Source organism: Gorilla gorilla, chromosome 8, assembly GCF_029281585.2.
Source record: "Gorilla gorilla gorilla isolate KB3781 chromosome 8, NHGRI_mGorGor1-v2.1_pri, whole genome shotgun sequence".
Classification (NCBI taxonomy): Eukaryota; Metazoa; Chordata; class Mammalia; order Primates; family Hominidae; genus Gorilla; species Gorilla gorilla.
In genome coordinates, this window is record NC_073232.2 from 135717894 (window position 1) to 135734359 (window position 16466).

General features: G+C 48.1%; 1 long non-coding RNA gene across 1 annotated transcript in view; it reads left to right on the forward strand.

The window, feature by feature from the left end:
- Window positions 1-16466, forward strand: part of LOC129524906 (uncharacterized) — a 167820-nt gene that overhangs the window by 38545 nt on the left and 112809 nt on the right. Inside the window, exon 2 of the long non-coding RNA XR_010135301.1 lies at window positions 9167-9326. This is a non-coding gene — a long non-coding RNA (uncharacterized lncRNA). The remainder of the gene's footprint in view (window positions 1-9166; window positions 9327-16466) is intronic.

The window sequence follows — 16466 nt, forward strand, 5'->3', positions numbered from 1 at the left end:
CAGTCAGCTGGGGAATAGAGGGCTGAACACTATGATCTCAATATTAATGGGAGCTGTTGAAAGTGGCAAAGGTGATAAAGTATTGTTTAGTTATTGGTGCCATACTTTGGCTGCGGGACATTATTATAAAACGCAGTCTGTTTTTGTCAGATTTCAATCATGGCTTCAATAACATGTTTAGAAACTTAGAATATAGGAGACCGCAAAACAATGATGTTTTCCCCCCTTAAACTAAAGGACTTTAGATTGCAATCTGAAGAAATGAGGTTTGAAATTTGGATCTTACTTTATTATTTTTTCTCCAAATTATTCAGTGATAGGACATCCTTGCCTGACTTCCAGTAGTCAGATGGGTTCGATGTGGCTTCAAGAAGTTGGGAAGTTGATATAATCTCTTCCTTTGAACTCTCGATAGGGCAAGATTCCTGCTGGTTGTGCAAAGAGCAGACCTAGTTCAGTGGACAGAGTCACGGATCACCCTTTCCCCCACCTCCCTGGACCAGTCCAGGAAGAGAGAGTTATGCAAAGTGTATAATACTTTAAAAAATAATATCCTGTTTTGCAAAATTGCATTTCATTCAGGAAATAACAGGATTTCCCATCTCGGCCGCAACCCTGTGGAGAAGGTGAATGAACGCTTTGGTGGAGGAGGCTGCCCCTGTCATTAATAGTGCCTGGGTTTAAACTTATAATTAAAATAACCTTTAAAATTCAATTTTTATAGATGGAGGAGATAACTTGATCTGAAACCCTTCAATGCACACATTTTATGTAGCACTCACCCAAATCCAATGGTACCATAGAAAAACGGGAACATAAAACTCGATGATGAGAGTTTATAGAGCTTTTAAATATCAAGCTGTCAGGCTTTGTGCCGGTAGAAATATTGTAATTGGACAAGAGTAAAGAAAAAGAGTTTACATTAGCATTGAGGGTTTTTGAGTGAATTCAGACCAAGCAGAATATAATGGAAACCCCTTTAAAAGAAAGAGGAGAGAAAAACTCAAGGTCCAAGCATAGTCTGACCCTCCTTTCAGAAGAGATCTGCTTGATAAAACAGACACAACCCCAATAAAATACTAACAATAGAAAAAAGTAAATAGAAATCATATTAAGCAGTGGCGATATTGCCTGAATTGAAACAAAAATTAGGTATAATAGCCTTGGCGGGTTTTAATATGGTCCCCAATCACATCACAATACGAAGCATATCATGGTGTTTCTAAATAATGTTTATCATCTTGAAATCTCCCTGCCTGGTAGACAACTTGCATTATTTGAGGTTTGTGGGTTTTTTTTTTTTTTAAAGAACTCATAAATATTTAATGTCCAGGATCAAGAATGGGGCTGGGGGAGGGGACATGTCTCTCGGAACAGTAATGTTTCTCTGTGTGACAGGCCCTGGCATTGTCTGGAGCTAAGGCTTGGCCCTGGTGTGAAGCTTTGGGATGAGGAGTGTGTCCCTCTGAGGACCTGGAGCCCCCTGGTACCAGGGTTACAGAGAGGATCCCAGATGGCAGGGCAGCCTGCCCCAGATGCACTCACACCTGTCTGCTGTACCTGGGCAGGACTAGTCTCGGGTGACTTTTTCGCTTGTGCATTGTGGAGCACGGGGCTACAGAGGAAAAAAAAATGGGCCAGTGGGCTCCTGCTGGCCATATCCTAACGCAATTCTGAATTCTAGGAGCTGGTGGGAACATTGGCCTTCCAGCTGGCTATCCATCTCCTCCACTGGTCAACCAGCCAGTGTGTCTTTATTGAGGGCCTTCAAGGGGCCAGGCATAGAATCCTCAATGTTGTTTTCTGTTGCTTGTAAGATTCTTAAGGGAATATTTTTGACCTTTTGTGAAGTTTCAGAAGCCTGTGTTTTCTTCAGGATCAATGCTGCATGCATTCAATAAGAGTTTGGAATCTGGTCTTTTTTAGACTTTTTGGCTCACGATGGGAAGAGAGGCGAGCCAGAGAAAGCAACTAGCCCATGTGCTGTTTCCTCAAAATACCTGCAATTCGTTTTTAAAAAATCTCAGTGACTCTCCAATTCAGTTCTGCACCATTCGTTCATTTGTTCACTCCACAAATATTTACTGAGAACCTACAGTATGCCAGGCAGTATTCCAGGCTCTGGGGGTATGATATTGATCAACCCAGCACATTTGCTGTCTTCCCAGAGCTAGTATGTCAGTGGATATTGCACATCACTTGAAATGTGGGCCCCCTTAAGAGACAGAAAGGTGAGATGCAAAATACCTTTCTGGGAACAGTGACTGGTTTGGGCTCAGAAGCACCTTGACTCACACAGGATTTATACCAGTCTTTCATGCAAGAGCCAGCAACCACTGTGCTCATACAGTTCTTCCCCACCAGACTTCAGCATCCTCTCAGGGAAGGGGACCAGAACAGGGGACCATCTTCACTGGTCCTGGGCCTTTCACTGTGTGTCCATTTGCTAATGTCCCCTGCAGCTGTCTCAGGTGGATGCGACTGCCACATCCTTGAACATGGGCACATTTACTTACACAGGTGCACAGAACCTGACATGCTCCCTTTTGAGTCCCAAAATAGTGTCCCCACCCTGTCAATTGCCCCAGAAAGAGGATCTGAGCCAACAGCACTGCATTCTTGCCTGCACAAAAGCAGGGATGGTCTCGGGAGAATAATCAAGAGGAAGATTTGGCTTGCCCTGGGCCTGGGCCACCACATAGGGTCTGCTGCCTACTGTGTCTCTGGGTCCCATGCTCCTTGGGAAGCCAGCTGTGGTTGTCATGACAGCAGCCACCCCTGGAGCTCCCACAGCATGGAGTCTGGCCTATCTCAGAGTTGCCAGCCTTTCCCTGTCTACCAGACCATGGAGGTCCAGCCATACACGTCATGTGGCCCAACCGATCAGCTAGTGAGAACTGGCGAGTGACTTAGACAGCCAGCTCTGGGTCTAGAAACCATCACATAGACCACAAAGAAACTCACTGTGGTCCTCAGAGTCAAGGGCCTGAGACAGTATCATCTCACCAGCAGACATTCAAATTTGATCTTCCTTTTTGAGGCCAGAGGCTGAATCTAGAAGGCCATGACAAGAGTGAGGAGGATTCAAGGAGTGGCAACAGCCGACAGGCTAGCACATGGCATGCTTAGGGTTGTGCCGGGGCTTGTGGAGCCCTGTCACCTCTATGAAATGGGTGCTGCAGGCCGGGCGCAGTGGCTCACACCTGTAATCCTAGCACTTTGGGAGGCTGAGGAAGGCAGATCACGAGGTTAGGAGATGGAGGCCATCCTGACCAACATGGTGAAACCCCATCTCTACTAAAAATACACAAATTAGCTGGGTGTGGTAGCAGACGCCTGTAATCCCAGCTACTCAGGAGGCTGAGGCAGGAGAATAGCTTGAACCCAGGAGGCGGAGGTTGCAGTGAGCCAAGATCGCGCCACTGCACTCCAGCCCGGGAGACAGTACGAGACTCCGTCTCAAAAAAAAAAAAAAAAAAAAAGGCACTGCAGGCAGCCTGTGCTGGGTGTGAATGCTGGCCCTGTCACTTCCTTACTAAGTGACCTTGAGCAAATCACACAGTTTTTCTCGGTCTTGCTGTTCTCATCTATAAGTGGGTATGACTGCATGAGGCAGTGTGAGGATTCGATCTCATATGCAGCAGGCTAAGTGCTGGGAACGGTATCAGGCTCCTGGGCTGCGGCCAGCAGGGCTGTTCTGTGAGCACCTGGGCAGGTAAAGCTCTTTCTCCTCCCCACTGATGTAGGCTTTGCCACCAGGGTCCAAGGCACAGCGTCTTTGGTTGCCATTGTTTTACAGAATTTCAAGGGAAATAGCATTCCCTATTCTGTTTCCTGCACAGCTCCTGCCACACTCTTCTTGGGGTGGGTTCTCTGGAGGTACCTCCCTTCTTCTGCAGCCCTGAGACAGGCTGGACCCTGTTGTGAGAAGGGGGGTTCCTGCTGGGATGCCCACAGGGAGGGTGAGCAAACATGGGTCTGTCCCTCAAAGGGCTCAGCATGCCCTAGAGACTGGAGAAGTTTGCAGGGATGCCAGGAGTGTAGTGGGGGGTTGCGGGTGGTGGGCAGTGTGGAGGCCCAAGCAGGGCCTAGTGGTGGGTCACGGTCAGTCCAGCACTGACACTTTGAATGCTGAAGATGTGGCAGATTCCTGCCCTGGGGCCAGAGATGGCTACCAGGTCACGGAGAAGCAGGGCCCATGGGGGCATTCTGGAAAAGTCTTGCTTGGTTGGAGGTCACTAATGTTGCTGCCAGTGTAATACAGAGTCTTGAGAAGGGCCTGGGGTCAGTGAGAAGAGACAGAGTGGGGAGGCTCAGAGAGATAGACGGAGACAGGGAGGGAGAGATACAGAAAGGGACAGAGAGACCAAGAGAGAGGGAGGCTCAAAGAGACAGAAGGAGACAGAAGGAGAGAGAGACCAGGAGAGGGGGAGGCTCAGAGAGATGGAAAGGGAGATGGAGGGCGGGGTGGAGGGAGAGAGAGAAAGAAAGAGAAAATAGAGAGGTCAGAGAGAGGAAAGAGAGAGAGAGAGACAGGCACTTCCTGAGTGTGCCTGCCAGGCACCGCTGGGCCTGAAGAGGGTGAGCGGGGTGACTGTGTGCCAGCACAAGGGGGCTAAGCATTTCTGTGTCCCCACATTTGTTGTTAGCCACAGTCCTTTGAGGTAAATATTATTAGTCCTCAGTGGACTGTGGCCCATTTTACAGACAATGAAACAGGCTCAGGACCTCCCCACCCCCTCTCCTTTTTGCCTGCTCACTTTCTCCATCCCTCAAGCACAGACGCCAACCTCTGCCTCCTGAACCCGCCACTGCTCAGCTTTCCTTTCCCCAACCTCACTTCACGGGATGGCAGGGGTGATCCAGGCCATAGCTGCTCACTGTCCTGTGTGCTTTTGGTTAACATGGGTGAATCTTGTCTCCCTAAATAAAATTTGTCCTTCTAAGGGCAGAGAGCGTGTCAAAACCCCCAATATCATAGAGATGTTCCCCTGAAATTGTGTGCAGATTGACGTGTGTACGCACGTAGCTATTTTTCTGGGGATGGGGAGGTTGTTCACAGCCCTTACCAGCTTCTCATATAAAAAAGCAAAGCCCCAAAGCCCCACTGCTCTGGATGATGCTTCCTCCATGAAGAATCTGGGGTCTTAAAGGGACCAGAAATCCCTCCCAGTGTTTCAAGATAACCTAACAAGACAGATGCGCTTGAACAAGGCGGCCCAGCTTCTCAACGCTTGCTGTGACAATGAGGTTGAGGAGTGGGAAATGGAGAGTGGGAGGTTCTCATCAGGTTATAGGAAGGGGCCAGGAAGAATGGATGTGGTTCCCAGGACCAGGGTGAGCCGTGAGCTGACTGACCTCAGACCAGAGCAAAGGCTGAGGCTGTGCATGTGTGTGCATGTCGGGGATGGGGGCGAGAACAGCTCACCCTCACATGCACTGCTCTCACCCAGTACCATACATGGCTGCCTCTGCCCCAGCTCAGCCTAGAGCAGGCGCCTAGGCTCTATTGGAGAATGTGCACCAAGAAGACCCAGGCCCTTTGTGTCCCTAGGAGGAATGGAGAGGCCCTTCCTGTGTCTTACAGTCAAGGATTCCTGGCTCCTGAGAGCACCACCCCAGAATGCCTTCTAGGGCTAGGAGAGGTACCACTGCTAGTTCACACAGGATGTGGAGCCGGGAGCTGGGAGCTGGTGCAGTGAAAGGTTTGTGCCGCGGTCTCCCGCCTGCTTCAGCGCGTCTTTGGCTCTGCCTTGGACAGTGTCTTAGACTCAGTATTCTTATTTTAAAGTAGGCCTGAGAAGAAATCCTGCCCAGCTTTCACTCAGTTGTTGTGAGAATTAACTAACAATAATAAATAGACACGTGTGTGTGTGTGTGTGTGTGTGTGTCTACGATTACAGGTTGTCATTGTAAAGTCCTAAGCAAACATCCCCTGCTAGTATTTCCCTTAATGAGTCCATTGCTTAGACTTCAGTCACTAGGAGATCTGACTGCTGTGGTCACACGTCTCAGGATCGAACAGCAGATGGGTGCAGAGTGGTCAGTGATGGGATCGGGAATTGCGGAACCCCGGGTTGTGTTGTGAATCTTCCGCGTGGTTCAATTCCTTCCTTTATTGCTCTATTGCTTGCTTTAGAATTTAGCACACTGAGCCCTTCATGAATGCCATTCCATGCTGAGCCTTTGAGAATACAGGTCTGGGATCCTGGGCTTTGTCTAGAAAATTCTCTGATCTAAAATGCCAACTAGGATGGAAGCCTTTGGGTCTCCCTGTGCCCATGCTTCTTTCTAGCTGCCCTGGGCCTGCAGACGCAGGCAGAGAGAGCTTCGCAGAGAAGGAGGTGGAATGAGGCTTGCTGGGAAGCAGGCACTGTGCCCAGCGCCTCTCAGGACACATCCTCCACAGGGCTCTGCATGGGGAAAAGCGCTGTGCCTGTTCACCAAGGACAGAGCTATCCTTAGCAGGGAGTGTGCTTGCTCCAGGTCTCAGAGGTGCTGAGTGCAGCAGGCTGGGAGCCAGGTCTTCTGACTTGAGGGTCTGTGCCTTTCCTCCTTTACAACCTGTTGCCCTCTGTCTTCTCCCTGTCCCCCTCCCTGATCCAACCCAGTCCCTCAGCTGCAGCTGAGTTTCAACCACGGATGACTTCCATTTCTTTAATATCCTTCCTTGGTGGTAGCCTTGATCCATGTTAAGAAGGATGCCCAGGCTGCATCTGGACTCTGTGGGAAAGCATGCAGTGGTCGATTAGCAATGTCTGCCTTGGGCTTGGGGAGGAGGAGGTGCTTGGCATTTCCATACCTTCCCTAGACTCTTTAGCTATCCCACAAACATTTGTGTGTCAGCAACGTCCCAGGTGCTGTTCAAGGTGCTGTGGTGGCCAAAGAGGGACAGGTCAGCAATGTCCAGTGATGCTAGGCTTGGTGCTCTGCTGTCCCTCCCGTGTGAACACAGTGGTCACAGGCCAGGCATCTCCTGCAGCAGTGGAGGTAGCCAGGGCAAGGCCCTGAGTGCGACTGTAGCCAGGGAGAGTCAGTGGCATCTGCTTCCCTCTGAGCCAAATTGTTTAAATGCCTCCACTTGCCCCTCAGTCCTTCCTTAATCTCAAATGACCCTGGAGGGTATTGGTGGCAAGACAGCCCTATGGGCAGAGCCTCCACCCAGGGCATAGTTGGCTGCCATGCTGTGAAGGAGCCTAGGGCATGGGACAAGGGCCTGGATGTGGGAATGGCTGTGGGCCCCAGGAGGCAGGGACAGGCGAGCCGCCCCGACCTCACAGCTCCCCAAGCACATGCCACCCCCGTAAGCCTGCCAGGTAAGACACAGCATACCCAGCCACATTTGAATTTCAGTTAAACAACAAATATGATCTTTTAGTATAAAGTGTGTCCCTGATATTTTCACTTACTAAATCTGACAACCCTACAGTCTTGCCAAAGGAACTCTGGGCTCCAAACCCAGAAGGGCTTAGGGCCTCAGCCTCCCACTCTTCGTGGAAACTGAGAAAGCCCCAACAAGGAGGTGGGAGGAGGGCCAGGCCTGCCAGCTCTGCAGAGAGAGACACTGTCAGTGTAAGTTGGCAGTTACAGATGTAGGCTCAGAAGCTTGACTGCTGGGTTCAAATCCCAGCTCCAGTGCTCACTAGCTGGGAGACCTTACAGCATTGGCCTAACGTTCTGAGCCTCAGCTTTTCCGTCCACAGAATGGGAATGAAGGGATAGCTCCTGCCTTTCTGGGCTGTTGTGAATCTACTCATGTAGACGGTGTATAGTGATCTTGTCCGGGTCATACATGGCAATGATCCGTGCAGGCAGTGGTGGTGGTTGCTGTGTCATTTTTGGATGAGTCTGGGGAGGGGGCCCGGGTCGTGGCTTCTGGTCCAACCTCTGTCACGAGCTTGCAGGATTTCCTTGGGCTGGTCCCACCTACCCATTAAGGCTACAATTGTCTATGTGTACAGAGCAGGTTGGACTCAGTTCATTGCAAATTAATTAATTAATTAATTAATTTTGTTTTGGAGATGGAGTCTCACTCTGTTGCCCAGGCTGGAGTGCAGTGGCGTGATCCTGGCCCACTGCAACCTCTGCTTCCTGGGTTCAAGCGATTCTTCTGCCTCAGCCTCCCAAGTAGCTGGGATTACAGGCACGCGCCACCACACCCAGCTAATTTTGTATACTTAGTAGAGATGGGCTTTCACCATGTTAGCCAGGCTGATCTCAAACTCCCGACCTCAGGTGATCTGCCTGCCTTGGCCTCCCAAAGTGCTGGGATTACAGGCGTGAGCCACTGCGCCCAGCCTATCTATTTATTTTTGAGACAGAGTCTCACTCTGTTGCCCAGGCTGGAGTGCAGTGGCACAATCCCGGCTCACTGCAACCTTTGCCTCCTGAGTTCAAGTGACTCTCCCGCCTCAGCCTCCTGAGTAGCTGGGACTACAGGTGCATGCTACCACACCCAGCTAATTTTTTTTTTTTTTTTTTTTTTTTTTCTAGTAGAGACAGGGTTTCACCATGTTGGCCAGGCTGGTCTCAAACTCCTGACCTCAGGTGATCCATCCACCTCGGCCTCCCAAAGTGCTGAGATTACAGGCATGAGCCACCACACCTGGCCTCATTACAAATTTAAAAGATGTTTTATTTGAGTAACAGAAACATTCTCCAAAAGAGAGTTCACAAAGAGCCCCAGCAGATAGACGGCCAGGTGTGGTGGCTCATGCCTATAATCCCAGCACTTTGGAAGGCCGAAGTGGGCGGATCACCTGAGCTCAGGAGTTGGAGACCAGCCTGGCCAACATGGTAAAACCCTGTCTCTACTAAACAGACAAAAAATTTGTTGGGCATGGCGGTGCATGCCTATAATCCCAGCTACTTGGGAGGCTGAGGCAGGAGAACAGCTTGAACCCAGGAGGTGGAGGTTGCAGTGAGCCAGGATCCCGCCACTGCACTCCAGCCTGGGTGATAGAGCGAGACTCCATCTCAAAAAAAAGAAAAAAGAAAAAAAGAACTCCAGCAAATAGAGATTAAACAAGTAGAAGCAGATAGAGATTAAACAAACAGAGCTGCTGGGGTTCAGAGGTGGATATGTGTGTGTGTTTTATGGGAGGGGCTCTGGGTTAGTCCCCTGCCCTGCCCTCCTCACCTGGTCCATCTTGTGGGCATCCCCTAGGTGAGGCCAGAGGAGCTCCGTGCTGCTAGGAGATCCAGGCAGAAACCTCCAGGAGTGGAAGCTCAGCCCAGCAGCTGGGAGGCTGTGGCACCTCCTGTCCACATGGCAGGCCAGGCCGAGGTGGGCTGGCTACACAGTGGGGCTCCCCCTCTCTGATAAGGTAAGCAGCTTGTTCATTGTCCCAGTGTCACTTGGGTCCCAGACAACCTGAGAGAGGGAGAAGGGGCTTTGTTCTCTTCGTTGCCTGGGGGTGGAACAGCCCTCTCTCACTCAGGGCCTTCTAGGTTCTTGTTTAATTAATCCTTCCTCAAACTCCATTCCCAGATATTGAAGTCTACACTCGAGTCCCCATTTTGTGGACAGGCAGGCTGAGGCCCAGCGGGGGCACATGCTTGGGCCACACAGAGCCAGGGACGGCTGAATGAGAACCTCCTGCCGTCTTGGTGGTGGTGATGTGGGACCCTGCGGGGTCATTTGTGTAGTCCCAGGGCTTGATTAATGGGGGCTAGACTAGGGGGCTCAGTCTCTCACTTTAGAAGCTGGGGAAGGACACCCACAGAGCTTCAGCAACTTGCTCAGCTCACATCACAGGCCAGAGCCAGCAAAGGCCCCATGCATCTCCCCAGGTTGAGTCAGTGACACCCGCTCAGTCAGCAGACAGCACCTCGAGAAAAAAATGATGTCTTCTTCTGCACCCTTTCCTGCCTGTAAATGGGCCTTTTGTTAAAAGCTCTGTCCTGTAAAACATGTAAGACACCTACCCTGTGTCCAAATTTCTTGCATTTCCTTTTCCTTCCCCTCCCCTACTCCATCCCTGCATCAGGGACTCAGACATCTTCTAGGTCAAGTCTACCTTTCATTGGTGATGGGCAAGGGTTACCAATTGATGGGGTGACTCCTTAATCTTTATTTAGGCCAGTTAACCCAAGAAAACCAGACCTTGCTAGTGACAGAGGAGCCCCTCCCTGGCTTTCTAGTTGGCCTCAGCGGTGCTGCTGGTGAAGGTGGTGGTGAGATGTATGGACCGCCTGGTTATCTGTTTAATCCCCACTGCTGCCATTTGATTGTAATGGGGCCAGGTGGAAAGGGTCAGGTGTCATCATTCAGCCATTTATGCAGTGAATATTTACTGGGCACCTACTCTGTGCCAGTCTCTTGACTGGACAGATATACCCATGAGTCAATCATGACTTGTCCTCTGAGGAGCTCACAGTCTAGAGAGACAGACATGCAGATATCAGAAAATAACCTGAGTCAAAGGTGGCAGAAGCAGGACACACGTGGTGGTGTGGGCATAGAGAGATGAGAGAATGTTCAGGCTTAAAAACATCCACATTATTTTTGCCTTTTGTAAGGCCAAACGGGCAGAAGGTGACAGAAGGGACGAAGATGCCCCAACCTGGAACAAGTCGATCATTTTAAAATTTCATTGCTGAACCCAACATAATTCAGACCTCATATCTGGCGAATGCATCAGTTCATTAGAACACAAAAATACACTATCAAACAGACAATCAAATTTCATGTAAAATAAGCTTCAGCATTAAAATGGTTCCTGGTGTTTTATGTGTGTGACTCGGTGGGCAGATATATTTCTTGCTACTAGAGCAAGACTGATTTGTGTGAAGGCTCCCGTCACCAAATCACTCGGAAGGCTGGGAGATAAAATGTCGCTTAGGATAATGTAATTGGCCTTAAGGTACAGGAGTTGAATTATTTTCAGTGATTTATAATCTGGAAATTAAAGACTCACTCATTTTCTAATTTAATTCCATCTTCAATGGAAAAATGTTCACTCTGATCTAAATTGGCGAGTAATGTTGCTAATTCAAATGCAGATGTAATTTCGATTCTGGTAGCAGTTTGCAGTGATTGACGGGTCTCCAAAGAATCATTACGATCCTTATCTCCCAATCTCACAAATTCCCCGGCAGTTGTGATAATAACTTCGGCTAAGGAGAAAAGGGAAAAAAATAAATTCTCCCCTGCCCTGTCGGTCTGGGGCTTGCCTTTTGCAGGATGTGAATTGTGGTTTCTTTTGCATCAACAGTGTTTGAGACAATACTGACACTTCCTTACCAAATTTGGTGGTGGCACACTTCAGGTTGAGTTGTTCACCAGTGATCTTTGCTCTCCAATATGAACGAAATGGGCCTGGGATAAGTTATTCTCGATTCACAGTTAATTAGCTGGGATTTTACACCACATTTGGTGCAATTCATTGATAAGTCTTAACTACCCAGGGACAGGCAGACAATGATTAGCCATAATCATGCAGGCTTTGCCCTCCGTCTCGCGGCTGTCACGTGGATAGCCCATGGTGATGTGTCTTCATCTCGGTAGACCCTAAGAAGCCAGGATGGAGAAATAATGAGGTCACTCTGGCTGTGTGAGAAATGGCCGGGTCAGAGCGATGGTTGCCTGCATCATCTGTTTGCACAGCAAGGGGGCGGCCTCTGGGCTGAGTCACAGCCTTGGTCCACTGTGCACGTGAACACTCCTGACCTGGCCAAGCAATGGCTCTGGCTACTTCTAAGCAGAATAGATTTCTCTGGCTGACAGCTATTTTGATTACAGTAAAGCCGTCAGATTCTGAAAGTTGATGGATTCCCTACGGTTTAAACAATCACATAAAGATTTGGGGCAAGTTGTGTTGATTTCTAGGATGTGGTTACAGAGTGTGAGTGAGGAGTAGGATGTGTTGGAAATAAGCCGGCCCCACCTGCCAGCACTAGCTCTCACCCAACATGAGCATTTCCTCTGTGTAAGGTTTTATATCAGAACGTATTGATTTATAGCACATGGGTCTTGGTAGTACAACTTTGGGGAATGAAGGAAATGAATCTCATTTGGGAAAGGGAAAGGAATAATTTTGATTTGGATTAAGAATAAAAGGAAAAAGCTTTTACAAAACATTTATGGCTATTTTATAATATTTTTAAAGTTTGATTTTTGTGTATATTAAGCTATGGAGCAAAGACTGCTTATGTCACCCACAACTGTGCTCTCGTCTTATTTTTGAACACACTGCTGACCTATGTTTTCCAGCCTTCCTGGCTCCTTTGATGGAGATTTCTGACCAAGTTTTGACCAAAAGAATGTGATCGTGTATCTCTTCTAGGCCTGGCCCATAAAAACCTCCTATGCATGATCCTTGCTGTCTCGCCACCTGCCTAATAAATGGAAGAACTCAGAGGACTCTTCCTTCTGTCTCTGAGAACTCTGTGAAGCTTTACCTGAATTAGAAAGACACTCCTATTGGGTTAAACCATTGAGATTTGAGGGTTTGTTATTTAAGCAGCTAAGATTACTCATCCCAATACAAGCTATATCCAACACAATGGTATAAGGAATAGATTTATTGATTTCCCCAGTCTCACAGTTAATTATTTCTGTATTTCACATATGGAACTGCCACTGACCAAGCATAGGCTGATCTCTGCATGATCCATAGATTATGAACAGCATTCCCATTTTTCCTTTAATCACCATGGCCTGGAATATGATCACTAGTAAATGGGAAAGGATTTTGGTTTTACAAATATATGAGCAGCTCACTAATACTGCATTTATATCAAGAACAAAGGGTAGCAAACACGCTTTCAATTTCAAGAAAGACATTTTCACTTAAATATGAAGACTCATTGAGACATGGTGTACGTCTTTGATGATTGTTTTCCTGATTGTAGATTTAGGCAGCATTAGTCTTAACCACATTAGGTGTGATGGACAAAGACAGCTGGATGGAGATCAGTCACCTTTCTCCTCCCCCATCTTCTAGTGGCCTCTTTCCCTAACCTCTCTACACGTAACTATTTAACATGTGTTGGGAGAATTATCTGCTGAAGGTGTTGTTGATGTGCTATGCTTTCATCCAGCTGAAGGAAATCTCAGAGACCATGGCATGAACTCAGAGAATAGATTCCCTGCTGCTTTTCAATAGAAGCATCAAGGAAGTCCATGTAACTGAAATTCATCGAGATACATGGTACATTGTCGGCACATGGTATACATCAGTCTTGCTCCTACCCACTTCTGGCCTCAGTGTTCATCGTACCCTCAGTGTCTTTTGCTTTCCTGCTCCAAAAATCCTCATTCCCTGGGTGTTCACTGGATAAGCTAAGCACATTCTCACCTCCTTGCTTTGTTCATGTTACTTGCTGTGTCTGGAAGGACTGTCCCAGACTATGCACCATCTTTGGAACACAGACCCAAGTCATCTCGCAAGTTTCAGCTCAAGCGTGAGTTCATCCTTGAAACATTTTCTGCCCAGCTCTCCTCCCACCCATGAAAGACCTAATCTTCTCTTTTGTTGGACTGCCTCGTCACAGCACCTAGGATGTTGGACTCTAGTTTGTTTGCTCATCTTTCTCCCTCTACCCTGAGTTCAGAGGACAGGATGGTGATCTAATTGTCATTGCCATATTATTCATATCTTATCATTATCATCACCATCAGTTATATTACAGAAATATCCACGATACCTCATTCATGCTGCACCTGGGGGAATGAGCAGCCTAGTTCCTGGCTAATTTCTGCCTTCAACCCTAAGTACTGAGAATCCTTTTTATTGTGATGCCAGGCCACTGGCATGCCACCACCTGAGTGTTCTCCTCTGATCAATAGTGATAGATGGTGCTGTTGCTTGAGTTTCTGCCAGACCATCCCTATACACAGAGCTGCTCATGGTTAAGCATTTGGGTAGCTCTTCTGTAAATCACCAGGACCACTTGATGCCAACAGGGGTGACAGAACCCAACTGTGCTGTCACTCTCAATGCACCTAATTCCCTTAAGCCATTCACCTAATAACCTGTGGTTCAGAGTTCTACAGGCTAATGACACAACATGCACATAAGTATTTCCTTTTGTGCTTTTCAGATTTTTTTCTTTTAATTTCATTAAGTGCCCTCTTGTTCCTGTATCACCAGTGAGTACACAGAGACACTGATTCACCTGCCCTTGGGCAGTCATCTTAGTACGTGAGCATCCTCTTACATGACCCTGTTTTAGACCAAATGCTTAATCTTTTTAACTTCTCCTAGTATGGCCACCCCCATGAGGAGTTTTGGCTCTGGAACTTCAGGAGCAATCCTGTAGTCTATTTGTTCAGCTTATTTCTTGATGATAATACTGGTAACAACTACCAATTATCAAGTGCTGATGACGAGCTAGGTGCTGTATTAAGTGGTTGGCATGCATTTTCTCACTTGATCCTCATAACCAATGCTATATGTTAGAAACTACTACCTCCACTTGATATATAGAGGAACTAAAGCCCAGAAGGGTCAAGTCCAAGGTCATATGGCCAAGCAGCATCGAAGGCTGCATTTAACCCATACTTGTATTGCGTTCCCCTCACACTGGCACCATCTGGCTCCCAGCCTGGAGGCTCTCTGAGGGTAACACCAGGACCTGCATTTGTACCTTCCCCATGGAGCCTGGCTCAGACTTGACAATTGAATGGAAGAATGGCTAGAACCAATTCTACATTCTCAGTGTCCAAATGCTAAAGTTTTAAGTATAAGTAGGTGTCATTTTTGTTAAGCCCTTGTATTAGTCAGGATATTCCAGAGAAATAGAACCAATAGGGTGTGCGTGTGCTTCTGTGTGTGTTTGTGTGTGTGTTTGTGTTTGTGTGTGTGTAGGATGAGATTTATTTTAAGGAAGTGGCTCACACAATTATGGAGGCTAGCAAGTTAAAAATCTGCAGGGTACACCAGCAGGCTGAAGACCCAGGGGAAACTGATGTTGCAGTTCAAGTCCAAAGACAATCAAATCCACTGTAGAATTCTCCCTTGCTCAGAAGATGTTTTTTGTTCTATTCAGGCCTTCAACTAATTGGACGGGGCTCACCCACATTATCGAGGGCATCTGCTTTACTCAAAGTCCACCAGTTTAAATGTTCATCTCATCCTAAACACCCTCACACTAACATCCAGAATAGTGTTTGACCATGTATCTGAGCACCGTGGCCCAGCTATGTTGGCACATAAAATGAACCATTGCAGCCCTCTTTCTCTGTTTTGAGGAAGACAATCATGGAGGTATTTGGGGATTTACACAGTACAGTGTCATTATCTACAATGGGCTCTGGAGTCTGCATTCGAATCTTAATTCATTTACTTACCATGAGACTTTAGGAAAGTAGCTCAACCTCCCTCATTCACTGGAAATAATAAGTGCTGGGAGGAGTAACACCCCAGGCTGATGGGGAGAGGAAATGGGAAGGTGCATGGAAATGTGCCCTGAAAGTGTTAACGCATGAAGCTCAGGAAATGAGCTGGATTTACTATTTTCTGCTTGGACATGCACTTCCTCCCTTGACCCCACCAGAATGGTGTTTCCAGCCAGGAATTCCCAATGATGAGGCTGTCTTGGGTACCATGGGCAGCTCTCCTTTAGTGGACATCACATTGGGTTCCCTGGCCATGGCTGATCATGGGCAGCCAGAGAGTGGCCTAAAGTCCGGTTGAGTGATGCAGAGCAGGCCCGGGCAGGAGCACATCCTCAGAAGCGATCCTTCAGAGGCAGCACTTTAGGAGTGGGGCATGTGGACACCACCTGGTGGCTTGCACTACTTTTTTATTTTTCTGAAAAACTTTGGCTTAGGTTTTGAGTTCCTGAGCATGTTGTATATTAACTTATTTGATCTATGAGGTCAGTAGCATTCCTCTCATCTTAAACATGGGAGAAGAGAGATTGAGTCACCAGCCGAGGCCACATACTGGCAAGCAGCAGGGCCCAGGCTCGACCCCAGGATGTCTAACACAAGAAGCCATGTTCCCAACCACTACTCTCCGCTGCTACCAGAGGCTGTCATGTGACCAGGCCCTTCTTAGAAAACCAGAACCTAAGAGGGCTCTATGACTTGTTGCATCAACCATCACCCTGGAGTGGTTCCCAGACTCCCCTGTGTCACCTTGGTGGGGGGGTCCCTTTCCCTCCCAGAGCCTCACTTTCCCCATCTGTCTAATGGGAATCCTCCCTGTGTGGCCCACCTTGGCCTTTGGGATTTCCTCTGGCTCTGAAGCTATCTCTTTTATTGTCCTGGCCCCAGGCAGCGACTTGCATTGCTCGGCAAGAGTAGATGTACCCCAAAAAATGGAGAACCTACAGTTGCCGGCATATCGTAAGGACTGATGTTTGCCCCACTTCAATCCCTCTGCTTATTCCACTTTCCAACCCTTCCAGAAAGTTCCATGCCAGGCAGCCTGAGTAAGGCAGAAAGGCTGGGCTTGATGCTTGGGTGTGACCCCCACAGGCACTCCCTACTCTTTCTGGCTGTCCATAAAGGTGGC